Source organism: Benincasa hispida, chromosome 5 (assembly GCF_027475165.1).
Source record: "Benincasa hispida cultivar pf3 chromosome 5, pf3_genome.v1.1, whole genome shotgun sequence".
NCBI classification, from domain to species: Eukaryota; Viridiplantae; Streptophyta; class Magnoliopsida; order Cucurbitales; family Cucurbitaceae; genus Benincasa; species Benincasa hispida.
In genome coordinates, this window is record NC_143482.1 from 36,539,185 (window position 1) to 36,554,277 (window position 15,093).

Below are 15,093 nucleotides of genomic sequence, written 5' to 3' on the forward strand. Positions count from 1 at the left end.
AAATAGAACTTCCATTGAATGATATGAAGATGAAGTACAAAACGACAATGCAAGTATAGTAAAGAGCCTGATAGCAATTTCTTATTGTCAGGCATTTACGCTGTTTCTATTCGTGCTCTAAAGATATTCTCGCTCTCGCAAGAGTCGGCCCGCTCTCTGCTCTTACGCTTCAAGGTTTTCTCTCGAGTTTTCCTGGGCAATCTCTGGTGCCACCACTCTTCTCTTACTCCGCCTTAAAAATGGAAGAAAACTATGAACAAAACGTGCGGTGAACCGGTTATATATATCGTGAACCCCTTTTCTAAAGAATGCGCTTGGTATTTATAGAGCATCAATGATAAAAGATGGCTTCTCTCTCCCGGTTGTACAGATGGGACAGCTTTAATTCCTGATTGACGCGCCAAATGATTGTTACCGATAAAGCTGAATGTACTTTGTGACCGTTATCGGCTGTCAACTTAATTTGGATTCGACTGTCATCAGCTTTTTGTCCCATCGCTCTTAATTGGCATTTCACCCAGATGCGCCCACCTTGTTGCGCTAACAAGTTGCGGTGATCCTTCTCGGGTGAATGTTTGCGAGCACGATCAATGCAAAGTTCTTGCGGTAAAGTTGCGCTCGACCGATGATTTCCTATGATCGCAATCTTGCATTGCGTTAACGCATATTTTGCACAAAAATACAAAAATCAATAGTTCTAATGCGTTGAACGCATGCGCCCGCAATATTATAGAATTTATGCTTAATGGATGCAATTTAACATATTTCATCAATGCAATCCAACATTGTTTAATAACTTAGCACAATGATAACGTGCATTTCTGCCCATTATCAGCTACCTATGATTATCCTAGTAAAATATACGTCTCTTCAAGGAACAACGTTATATAGAGAGACTAATCATTTCACGGTCCGACCTTATACAAACTCTTTTTGTAGAATACCTCTACTCACTTGCCTCCACATGAACGACTAGGATCAGATCATTTGTAACACTTTATGACTACTGTAACAATTACAAAATGGGTTGTATCTGTAGTATCACCAAGATAAGGCACTCAACCTTATCCATATATTACAGACTGTTTAGGTTATTACTTAAACATGATCCACTTGTATGTCGACCACATATATGTTTAGTTACATTTAATAACATTGAATCTTAGTTTTTTGGATTGGGTTAATGAAAACTAAATGTCAAATAAAATAATATCTTCTTTTATTAAATAAATACTTTATTTACATATAATTTACAAATTACGAAACCCATGAGATTTAGGGCATCAACCCCAACAATATGTGGTTGACATACAAGTGGATTATGTTTAAGTAATAACCTAAATGGTCTATAGTATATGGTAAGGTTAGATGCCTTATCCTTGTGGCACTGCAGATACGATCCACTTGTAATGGTTAAAATAGTTGTAAAGTGTTACAAACAATCTGATCCTGATTGTTTATGTAGAGACATGCAAGTGGGAATATCCTATATAAAGAGTTTGTATAAGATCAAACTACGAAATGATTAGTCTCTCTTTATAACATTGTTACTTTAAGAGATTAACATTTCGATAGGATGACCATAGGTGACTTAAACTTACTCCTTAGTGAGTTGTGAACTTCTGCTATGAAAGCAATCCTTTGATCTATATGGGTAAGAGTGGCTAGTTTCACTGACTCATTAAGCCTATCATTTTGGAAATTTGTTCGGAATAGGGAAGTGAGAACATAGCTATACAAGATGGAATTCGCTCATTCCCGACTTTAGGTTAAATGAATGAATTGCTCCCTTAATAATTGATTTTGATCTCAAACAATGAGGTGCCTCACCCTTCTCACTGACCCATGGGGGTTTTAGTTTATAATTGGACTATAACAAATTGTTCATTAGAGGAATTAGTGGTACTTGAGAAGTTGGATGTAACTACAAGGGTAAAACGGTAATTTGAACCAGTTATAGTTACAAGTGATTCGTGAAGGGTTGACTTACTGTTGATTGGTTATATCCATGGACAACCATAGAAATATATCTACAGTGTGAAAAGTGCAGTTGTGGATCTTTAGTGGAACGACCTGCAATTAATGAATGTTAATTAATTTAAAATTAATTAATCTCCATCATTGGAGCTCCTTACTAGCTTACTAAGAATAAAACAAAGAATATAGAATAATTTGAATTGTTCAAATTATTTAAGGGAAATTTTATATTAATGTGATTAGTATAAAATATAATATATATTGATACATCATAATACATAGTTAATTATAAATATGATTTATAATTAATACTATGTATAAGAGAGATAAATATTTGAATAAGATTCAAATTAATGTATATACATTATAGTTTATTTTAAATATGATTTATAATTGATAAGAGAGATAAATATTCGAATAAATACATTATAGTCAATTATAAATATGGTTTATAATTAATAAGAGAAATAAATATTTGAATGAGATTCAAATTAGTATAATGGATATTGATACATTATAATATATAGTTAATTATAAATGTGATTTTTAATATTTGAAATATTAATTATATGAATGTGATTAATATAAATATTATAGGTTAAAATTAATATGAATGAGATTCATATTAAAACTATAGGTTTGTGAGAGGATGTCATTTGAATATGATTCAAATAAATTTAAATATATGATATTTAATTGTTAATTAATTAATATTATTAATTTAATTATTTATTAAATAGGATTTAATATATATTAAATTATGCTCATTAAATAGGATTCTGTCATTTCTCTGTTGAGGAAACACAGAGAAATGATAGAATTCTCAAGAGCACAAAAAAATACTCTCAAGAACTATTCCCCTTCAAAACCACAAATAGATCCCACACTCTGTGTTCCTTGCCTAAGAATAGCAAGGAAGTCCTTTTCATGGTGTTCCCTATTTGTGATCTGTTTAGTTCATGGGAAGATTTTGTAGTACATTAAGTTTGAGTTAAACATTGTTCGTGCTGTCCCAGAGGAGGAGAGGAATCACATTAAGAGTAGTCTTCAAGGGTAAGTTCCTCCTTATTCCTTCTCCTCTCTTAGGAGGATGTTGTATAATTATTGTTTATCCTGTTTTCGTTTTGTTTTCTCTAATTTTTTAGTTTTTAAAATTGTTTGACACTGGCATTGCATTCACATGCTTCTGCTAAAAAATTTAATTCCTTTAGGTTAAGCCTCATCATCGAACTTGACTCTTCGCCTCACTTTAGTCTCCTCGGCCTCGGCATTGGTTGCCTCAGCCTTATCTATTCGTTTCAATTTAGCTTCCTTAGCCTTAGTTTGATATCCTCTACCTCGATATTGATAGTCTCGGCCTCGGCCTTAGCCTCGACCTTGGCTCTTCACTTCAATTTGGTCTCCTCGGCCTCGGCATTGGTCGCCTCAATCTTTGCCTTGGATGTTCGTGTCAACTTGGTCTCCTCGACCTTGGCATTGGAAGCCTAGGCCTTAGCATTGGTAGTCCCAGCCTTGGCAATGGTACCTCTGCCTCGGTCTAAGTAATCTTAAACTCGACTTAGATCTTTTCTTCAACTTGGATCCTCGTCCTTGGCATTGGTAGTCCCAGCCTCGACTTCAACCTTGAAATTGGTAGCCTCGGCCTCGACCTTGGTTTAAGTCATCTTCAACTCAACTTCAACTCTTCGACACATTGGCTTCCTTCGATTTTGGCCATGGGGATCTAATTCACCCATGGCTTCCACTTTCAGAAATTCTTCGTTAACATGATTATAGAAACTAAGCCATTATAGCCTTTATTTCCTTAATTTTACAAAGATTCTCAATCTTATATTAGTAAATCATTCTCGTCCCCACAGACGACACCAACTGTCGATGCCAAATTTTGGCCAAGAGAAAACGCACCTGACCTCCATGTGACAACAACGGTAAATTTGTAATTTAGGGAAGAGAGGTTCTACAAAACAAAGAAAAATGGCTCTGATGCTTAAGTCAATAAGAGAATTGTAGAATAGAGAAGAAATCAAAGTTGAAGTTGTTGGGATCGGTGTCCTAAATCTCTTTTTTTCTCATAATTTGTAAACTTATATAAACAAATTGTAAAATAAAAATTATTTTAATTGTGCATTAGTTCAATCTAATAAACTAAGATCTAAGGCTATTTTATGTAATTTAAACATGTATGTGGTTGACATACAAGTATATCATGTTTATGTAATAACTTAATGGTTTGTAGTATATGGATAAGGTTAGGTGCCTTATCCTTATGACACTACGGATATGGCCCACGTTGTAATTGTTACAACTGTTGTAAAGTGTTACAAGTGATTTGATCTTAATTGTTCATGTGGAGACATGTGAGTGGAGGTATCCTATAAAAAGAGTTTATATAATATCGGACTGCGAAATGATTAGGCTCTCTTTATAACACCATTACTTGAAAAGATTAACATTTCAATAGAATGACCATAGATGACTCGACCTTAATCATGAGTGAGCTATGGACTATTGTCTATGAGAACAATCCTTTGATCTGTATGGGTGAGAATGACTAGATTTGTCAACTCTATATGCCTACCACTTTGGGGATTTGTCAGATTAGGGAGCTGGGAACATAGCTACACAAGATGGAATTCATTTTTTCTCGGTTCTAGGGTAAGTAGATGAATTACTCCCTTGAGAGCTGATTTCAAATCTTGAACAATGAAGACCCTCACCCTCTCACTGACTAGAGAATCTAGTTTATAGTCAGACTATAACTAATTGTTCAATAGAGGAATTAGTGGTACTTAAAAATTTAGGTATAACTATAAGGGTAAAACGGTAATTTGACCTAACTGTAGTTTTGAGCAATTTGTGAAGAATTAACTTATTGTTGATTGGCTATATCTATGGACACAAAAATATATCTACAATGTGAAGAGTGTAGTCATCGGTCTTTAGTGGAGTGATCGACAGTTAATGAATGTTGGTTAATTAGTTAAAGAGTTTAATTAATATCTTATTATTGAAGCTTCTAGTTTGTAGGTCCATAAGGTCCCCTTGCTAGCTCACTAAGGATAAAACAAGGAATAATTATTTTTAGAATAATTTGAATTGTTCAAATTATTTAAGGGAATTAAAGGAGTTAATTATATTAATGTGATTAATATAAGTATAATGTATGTCGATACATTATAGTATATAGTTAATTATAAATATGGTTTATAATTAAATCTATATAAAATGTGAGAGATATATATTTGAATAAGATTCAAATATTATTTATATAATAAGATTCATATAAATACTATAAGTTAACATTAATATGAATAATATTTATATTAAAACTACATGTTATAAGGGAGCGTTGCATTTTTAATGTGATCAAGGTGCATAATATATGGTTCATTGATCAATGCTTAACTAATCAACCATATATTATAATTAATATTATATTATTTAATATTTTACTATCAGTATAATATTAATATAATATTAGTCAAATAACTCTCCACTTTTGGAGAATTATTCTGCATTCACGTTGATGGGAGTTACAGTAACTCCCATCTCTTCTCTTTTTGATTTTTTGTCTAAATTAAAAATTCAAGGGTAATGATCATAACGTGAAAAAATTGACAGAAGAATTCTCTCCCAAGAAATCTCACTCTCTTTCAAACCTTCTGCATTGCCCTTCTCTCAAAAGCAAAAAGGAGACCACACTTTCTATCCTTTTCCTGAGAATAACAAAGGTTCCAAGTGATGGTGTCCTGTTCGTTGGGTTGTTTTTCTGGGGTTCGTGCAAAACAATTCATGTTGTTCATGACTCTTGGAGAGGAATTACGATAAGAGAAAAATTCTTCAAGGGTAAGCAATTTTTTCTTCCTTTCCTCTCAATTAGCAAGCATGCTTATAGTTTTTTTTTTTTTTTTTATCAGTGTTTATCCTTTGTAAATTTGTATTTGTTTCTCTACATTTTATGTGTTTCAAGTTGAATTTCGATTGCGTGGCATACAAAGAAATTTCATTCCTTCAATTGGTATTAGAGCCAAATCGTGCATTTGTTTTTCAATTTTGAAAAGAAAATCAGAGAAAAGGTGATTGTACTGCATTATAAATGTTGTTTTGCAAAAATGGATAATTTCTAATTTTGGCACTTAGATTTATCACTTTAATATTATTAAATGTGTAAGGGCCTGTTTTTTTGGGCATTTTAGTTTATGCAATAAGTATGTAAGTCTGTGTCGATCGAGGAGCAAGAGTTAATGTGAAGATCAGTGGAAAATAGAGAAGAAATAGGCCAAGAATGAAGTAGATACATGTGTTCTGTGCTGAAGCGTAAAGGCACAGTGTTGCAATATTGTGCTTTACACTACAGCATAAAAGCCCAACGCCATAGTGTTAGGTGACAATGCCACGGTGCTACTGCCAAGCGTCGCAATGTTGGAGGCAGTGTAGCGTTACGCTACGACACTAGTGTCGCAGTGCTCTAACCCCTACACGCACATGTTCTAAGCGATTGGAGGTGATGGAACCTATGAAGGCCTTGAGCAAAAACGTGGATCAATCAGAACAATCTCTGTTGGCCACCACCAATTAGAACCTTTTGTATTCTCTTTAAGGATGAGAATCACAAAGAGAGTTGTGGGCTTCTTTGATTTTTGGAAAAAGGGAAAAGAGAATTGAGAGGAGTAGAGAATTTTTCTTGGGAAGTTTTTACAGAGCAACCACACTAATTTTAATCCCCATTCTCTTTTGTGTAATGAAACTTACTAAAAGAAGATCAACACCAGAAAAAACCACCACCACTCACTACACGAGTTAAAAGAAATTAAGGGAAGGAAATTATTTCCCTCCATTTAATTCAAAATAAAATTAAAATAATTAATAAAGTAATTTTAATTTTATATATATATATATATATATATTATATAATATATATATATATATATATAAATAACTAACTTATTATATGTGTGTATATATATAATATATATTATATATGTATATAATTATATGTTATATCATATATAACATATAATCTATGGTTTATATTGTATTATATACAATATAACCTATAGTTTTAATTCTCTCATCAATGGTATTTAATACAAATATCATTTATATTAAATTTAATTATATGAATTCAATACATATAATTAATATTTGCATCATATTCAAATATTTATTTCCTCTCAAATAAACTTTATATTATAATATATAAAATACATTATAATAATTATATCATATATAATTAAGTAAAATTAATTATTTCACATATAATTAATTTCCTCAGTTAATTTGGAAAATTCAAATTAATCCAAAATTGATTCTCATTTAATCCCAGCTGAGTTACAGATGGGACCTCAATTTGAAAAATTCAAATTAATCCAAAATTGATTCTCATTTAATCCCAGCTGAGTTAAAGATGGGACCTCATGGACCTATAGCTTGAAGTTCCAATGGTACTTGAATAATTAGTTAAATTATTTATCATCCATTACCTATCAATCACTCCACTAAAGATCGATAACTGTACTCTTACGCACTACAGATATCTTTTTGTGTTTATTGGATATAACTAAGTGCGATGACCCTTCACAAATTGCTCGTAAGTACAGCAATGCCAAAATTAACGTTTTGCCCCTATAGTTACCTTTAACTCCTTAAGTACCATTGATCTCTCTAATGAATAATAAGTCATAGTCCAACTATGACTAAACCCCTCTCGGGCTAGGAGAGAGTGTGGTGCCACATTGTTCAAACCCTAGAATCAGCCCTTGAGGGAGCAATTTATCTACTTACCCCAACATTGGGGAAGGAGTAAATTCCATCGTGTGTAGTTGTGTTCCCAGCTCCTCAATCAGACGAATCGTCGAAATGGTAAGCTTATTGAGTCGGTAATCTGGCCACTCTCACCCATACAAATCAAAGGACTACCCTCATAGGTAGGAGTTAACAACTCACTCAGGATTCAGGTCATGTCACCTATGGTTATCCTTGTGAAATGTAAGTCTCTATTATGAACGTCGTTATATAATGAGACTAGTCATTTTGTGGTTTGGTCTTATACAAACTCCTTTGTATAGAATACCCCCACTCACATGTCTCCATATGAATGATCAGGATCAGATCATTTGTAGCACTTTACAATAATTGTAACATCTACAAAGCGAATGGTATTCATAGTATCACCAGGATAAAGTATCCAGTATTATCCATCCACTATAGACCATTTAGGTTATCATTTAAACATGATGCACCTGTATGTCTCTACATACATGTTTAAGCTACAGATAATAATCTTGGATGTTAGTTTATTGGTTTGTGGGTTTAAAGCTACTAAATGTCAAATAAAACATCTCACATTTTATTAAATAAATAAAATATTTGTACGATACAATTACAAACTACAGAACCACGAGATTAGGGCATCAACTCCAACAATCTCTTACTTGTCCTAAAACTAGTGGGGTGTATAATATACAAGTCATACTAATATACAAGTACACAAAACAATAAACTAAGGCATAAAACGTGCCTAGTACAAAATCTCCCACTTTCCTTAGACTAAATGTGGTCTGTCTTATAGACCCATACTCTATAAGTGACCCTCAAACACCTTAGCCATGAGGGCCTTTGTAAATGGATCAACAGTGTTGTGCTTCGAAGCTATTTGCATGACGATCACATCCCCTTGATGCACAATCTCTTGGATGAGATGATACTTTTGCTCAATGTGCTTTCCGTGCTTGTGACTCCAAGGCTCTTGGGGATTAGCCATAGCATCACTATTATCACAATAAAGGGTGATGGGCTTCGACATGTCTAGAACTACTTCCAGATCTGTCAAGAACTTCCTGAGCCACACAGCTTCCTTAGCAGCTTCACAAGCCGCTACGTACTCAGCCTCCATGATGAAGTTAGCAATGCACCCCTACTTGATGCTTCTCTAGACTACTGCTCCTCAGTAAGAGTGAACACTAATTTTGATGTGAATTTCCTAGAATCCTTATCAGTCTGAAAATCAGAGTCCTTGTATCCTGTAAGGATCAAATCCTTAGAACTATACACAAGTAAGTAATCGCTCATTCTCAGTAGATACTTGAGGATATTCTTAATGGCGGTCCAATGATCAAATCCTAGATTAGATTTATATCTACTCATTATCCCCACGACATAACAGATGTCAAGTCTAGTACAAAACATTGTATACATTAGGCTACCTACAGCCGATGCATAGAGGATCCGTCTCATTTCCTTAACTTCTTGAGGTGTCTTAGGACACTGTTCCTTAGACAATATAACTCCATGCTTGAAAGGTAGTAAACCTCTCTTGGTGTTTTATAATAAAAATTTGACAAGCATATTGTCAATGTACGATTCCTGAGACAGGGCTAGCATTTTGTTCTTTCGATCTATAAAGATCTGAATGCACAGAACAAACTGTACCTCTCCCAAATCTTTCATTTGGAATTGGGTCACTAGCCAATTCTTAATTTCACAGTAGACCTACATCATTCCCAATGAGTATGATATCGTCTACATATAACACTAGAAAAGCTACTGAACTATTGATGATTCTTTTGTAAACACAAGGCTCATCAACACTTTGATCAAAGCCATAAGACTTTATTGCAGTATCAAATCTTATATTTCAAGATCGAGAAGCATGCTTCAATCCATAGATGAAACGATTAAGCTTGCAAACTTTTTGCTCTTGATCTTGGGTTATGAATCCCTCAGGCTATTTCATATAAATGGTCTCCTCAAGATTGCCATTCAGAAAAGCAGTATTGATGTATATTTGTCAAATCTCATAGTCATAATAAGTGCCAATGGACAGGAGGATTCAGATAGACATTAACATGGCAACAAGTGAGAAAATCTCATCATAGTCGCCTCCCTCTACTTAGGTATAACCCTTTGCCACAAGCCTATCATTGAAGGTTTTCACCTTCCCATCAGCACTCCATTTCCTCTTGTAGATCCATTTGCAACTTATAGGTTTTACCCCATTAGGTTGATCTACAAGATCCCAAATAGAATTGAAGACTCGATTTCAAGATCCATAGCTTTCATCCACTCATATTTGTCAACATCCTCCATTAGCTTCTTGTAAGATAATGGATCCTCAACATCTTCACCAGCTACTATAGCTAGTATTTCTGTTAAACTCATATAACGGACAGACGGGTTCGCAACCCTCCCACTACATTGAGGTTCCCTCAACACTTGAGGTGGAGGTGATCTACTAGTTGAACCAACTTCAACAACTCTTGTTGACGTATTGGGTTTTTCAACAACTCCTGTTGAAGGTTCAGTAGTTTCATTGGAAAGCTCATTCAACACAATCTTACTACGGGGCTTATGCTCCCTTATGGGTCCTCTTCTAAAAATGCAGCATTTGTCGATATAAACACTTTATTTTCTATTAGGATCGTAGAAGTAGCCACCTCTCGTTCCTTTAGGGTTTCCTACAAATAGGCACAATTTTGAATGGGGTTCCAATTTCTTAGGATTTGCCTCAAGCACATGTGCTGGGCAACCCCATATCCTGAAATAATGTAAACTACCTTTATGTCCATTCCATAATTCCAAAGGTATTCTCATAACACTCTTAGATGGAACACAGCTCAAAATATAAATTACAGTCTATACTACATAACCTCAAACCAAATCAGGTAAGAAAACATAACTCATCATAGACTGAACCATGTCCAACAGGGTTTGATTTCTCCTTTCTGATACACCATTCCGCCGAGGTGTACCAGAAGCTGAGAGTTGAGATACTATTCCATGTTCTATCAAATAGTTCTGGAATTAAGATCCAAAAAACTCTCCACCTCGATCAGATCAAAATATTTTATTTAATGCATTTTCAACTTCAACCTTAAACTATTTGAACTTTTCAAAAGCTTGAAACTTCTATTGCATTAAATAAACATAACCATATCTAGAATCATCAGTAAAAGTGATGAAATATTCAAACCCTCCACTTGCCTTAACATTCATTGGACCACTAAGGTTTGAATGTACAAGTTCCAAGGATTCTTTGCCCTGTGAATTTTTTCTAGTAAAAGATATTTTAGTCATTTTGCCTTCAAGGCATAACTCACGCACTGGTAAAGAATTTTCTTCTCAATCACATAAAAGTCCATTCCTAACCAATCTCTCAATCCTATTAAGATTGATGTGTCCTAATCTTAGGTGCCAAAGTTGGACATTTTCTTTAGGAGAAATTTTAACCCTCTTATTCTAAGTTATCGAAATTTTTAACATTTCAGTGTTTAGGAGGGCCTAGTTTCCAATGATCTTAGCACATATAAATTATTTTCTAGCTTAACAGAATAAATATCTACACTATTTTTGGAAATAAACACTTTATTTACGAAGAAATTAACGGTATAATTTTGTTCAATCAAACACTTTATAGAAATTACGTTTCTTTTTAAATCAAGAACAACAAATACATTTTCAAGTAAAATATATTTATTCTGTAAAGTAAGTTGGAGTCCTCCCACTGCCACAGTTGAGATAACGCGCCCAGTTCCAACACGCATCAACATCTCCTTAGCTACCACTTGCCTCTAGGAACTAATTCCCTAAAATGAGGAACAAACATGGTTAGTGGTGCCTGAATCAATTATCCAGGCAGAATCATTATTCTCCATTAAACAAGTCTCCAATACAAGTAATCATATTTACCTTGCTTGGTCTTCTTTTTTTTCTACTAAGTATTTAGGACAACTTCTCTTCCAATGTCCCTATTGATTGCAATGGAAACATATTGCCTTTGTAGCCTTGGCTCGCCTTTCTAGCAGCAATTAGTGGATTAGCTTTCCTCTTTCCACCTTTCTTCTTCTTCCACTTTTTGGCACTAGAAGAAGAAGGTATGGACTTAGTTCTGGAGGTCGCACCTCTATAGAACTTCTTAGAGGATGAAGCAACATTTGCTTCACCCTTTTGTTCCTTGCTTTTCATCAAGGATTTGAATATTTATAACTCATTGAGCAAGGTGGTCAGGTTGTAGTCAATCCTGTTCACAATAGCATTGCTACGGAACTATAGGAAACTTTCTGGTACAGTTTCCAAGATGAAGCTAACCTGACTGGTCGCATTGATGATAGACTCATTCATCTCTGCCATGTTGAAATGAACCATCATGTTGAGAACATATTCTGTAATAGATGCCGTTTCTTGCATATAACATTGAAGATGAATTTAAGAGTGTCATGCCTGAGTTGTGTGGACGATTATCCGAACATTCCCCTCAAGGACTCTATGATCTCACGAGTAGTGAGCATGGGCTCAGGTCAAGACTTTTAAAAGGTTTGCCAAGATATACGCGTGGACCTTTTAATTTTCCCGTGTCCAATGCTCATATATCTCCCGAACATTTTGAGTAGAAAGAGAAGAACAATCCTCCATTAGGACAAAACGAAGGTCATCGATGATTAGTATTGTATTAATTGTGTTTTTCCATGTTGTATTTCACTGTTATGTTTTTCAGCATCGAGTAAATTCAATGTAGTGGAAGTCATAATGAAATTTATTGAAACCATACAATCTATTTATATTAGTACTCTATGCATTAACCCATTTGCAAAAACCAATCGAATTTAGAAAAAAGATCTAATACACCCTAAGTGACATCTATTTTGCAATGATGTTTCAATAATATAGGACAAAAGCCACCATAGGGTGATCAAGTGTCCCTTCACTGAAATGAGACAATCTCAACCAATAGACAGAACAACTCCTCGTTACTGTAACTATCAGTCACCAATGTTCGGTCCAGAAATTGTTAAACTCGCTTAACATTTTCTTGTAAGTGTAACACCATCATGTTAGATTCTAGAGTTCTGTCCCAATGAACCAACCATAGGGAAAAAAACGATTGGAAAAAAAACTAAAGCAATCCTATCCATTTCTGGAGCTTGAGTAAAGATTCATGCAAACGCCATCCGTAGGGGGACACGAGCAAAGATGCCTTGAGGACGAGCATAAAGCTTTACTACAAACTAATGAGAGAGACCGTGGGATGTGTTGACGCACGTCCCGCCTCCCACTTACTATAAACACTCTTCACTCACCTTGATATTGACCTATACAAACACCATCCGTAGGGGGACACAAGCAAGGTGCCTCAAGGCCGAATATAGATCTCACAATGTGAACTTTTAGGGAGAAAAGTGAAAAAGTAAAATAAAGTATCATATACCCCATTTTTCTCCCATCGAGTGTTTTACCTAGGGTACTTTAACTTTGGAAAATCCGGCTACTAATTTTAACTAAGCGATTGTTTAAATTTACTAAAAGTACACTTACTTTGGATAGTTAAAAAATTTTGATTAATGTTCATTAAACACTTTGATAAACTTTAGTCAACAATTACATGCATGTAGCAAATCTATCTAATTCACCTTTCCATGTAAGTTCTCAGGTAAGGGTGTTACGTTTTCGTCAACTTAAATACCCCAGCCTAGATAGAATTAGCCTTAGACAAAACGTCCCTTCTGAAGGGAAACCAATGACAGTTTCTGTGTGGAAGTGGGATAGATCTCATTTTTTATTTTCACAGAATTTTAGAATTACAGAATAAAAGAGAGATTATGCATAATATCTAAAAATTACAACAGTCATTTGAGTGAAGAAAATGGAAAGAAAAAATTATCCTTGAAGCCAGTTTCTTCACGTTTCCCTTAATCTAGATCACGATCTCTTCTTTGATTAGGACACCACCACAACTGGAACCTTCTGTATTCTCTAGTGTTGAGAATTGGCAGGAGTTGTGGGCTTTTCCCAATATTTGGAAGAGAGAAGAGGAGACATTGAGAGGACGAGAAGAACCTTTCTTCTCTGTGAATTTTTTGGGAGAGAAACTAAGATAGTTTTTTTTTTTTTTCCAATTCCTCAAATGGTGGAAGAAGACGACTAAACTCCCAACCACACATTGCACATTTTTTTTTTCCGGAGAACTTAGGGAAGGGAATTGTAACTCCCTCCCTTTAATTAAAACAAAATTAAAATTAATTTAATCAAATAAATAAATAATAATAATAATGTACATATATATAATAACTACCTTTTATATATATATATATACATATATATATATGTACACACACACACACTATATGTTATATCAAATATAACACATAACCTATAGTTGTTATATTGTATCAAATACGATATAATCTATACTTTTATTTTCTCTCAACAATGCATGACATTTAATATAAATCATATTTATATTAAAATCAATTATATGAATCTCATCCATATAGTTAAATTCAAATCATATTCAAATATTTAATTCCTCTCAACTATTTATGATATTTAATATAAATCATTTTTATATTAAATTTAATTATATGAATCTCATTCATATAATTAGTATTTGAATCATATTCAAATTTCTCTCAAATACTTCATATTATAAAGTATCAAATACATTATATTAATTATATCACATATATAATTAATTTCATCAATTAATTTGAACACTTCAAATTAATCCAAAATTAATTCTCAAATAAATCCGTGTTAAGCTACAGAGGGGACCTTATGGACCTATAGGTTGAAGCTCCAATGGTCAGGATGTTCTTCACTGCGGTCCAGTGACCCTGGCCTGGGTTAGACTAATACCTGCTGACTATGCCCACAGCGTAGCATCAAATTGCCAACGGTAGACGCATATGGGACGCGTCTCATCTCCTCAACCTCTTGAGGCGTCTTAGGACACATGTCCTTAGACAAAGTGACTCCATGCCTAAATGGCAGTAGGCCCCTCTTGGAGTCCTGCATCGAGTACTTGAGCAACATCTTGTCAATGTACGATGCCTAAGACAGTGCTAGCACTTTGTTCTTACGATCCCGAAAGATCTGTATACCTAGAACAAACTGAGGCTCTCCCAAATCTTTCATTTGGAATTGGGTCACTAGCCAGTTCTTAACTACAGTTAGTAGACATACATCATTTCCAATAAGTAGTATATCGTCTACATACAACACTAAGAAGACTACTAAAGCATTGATGATCTTCTTGTAGACACAAGGTTCATCAACGTTTTGGTTAAAGCCATATGACTTGATCGCAGTATCAAACCGTATGTTCCAAGATCAAGATGCCTG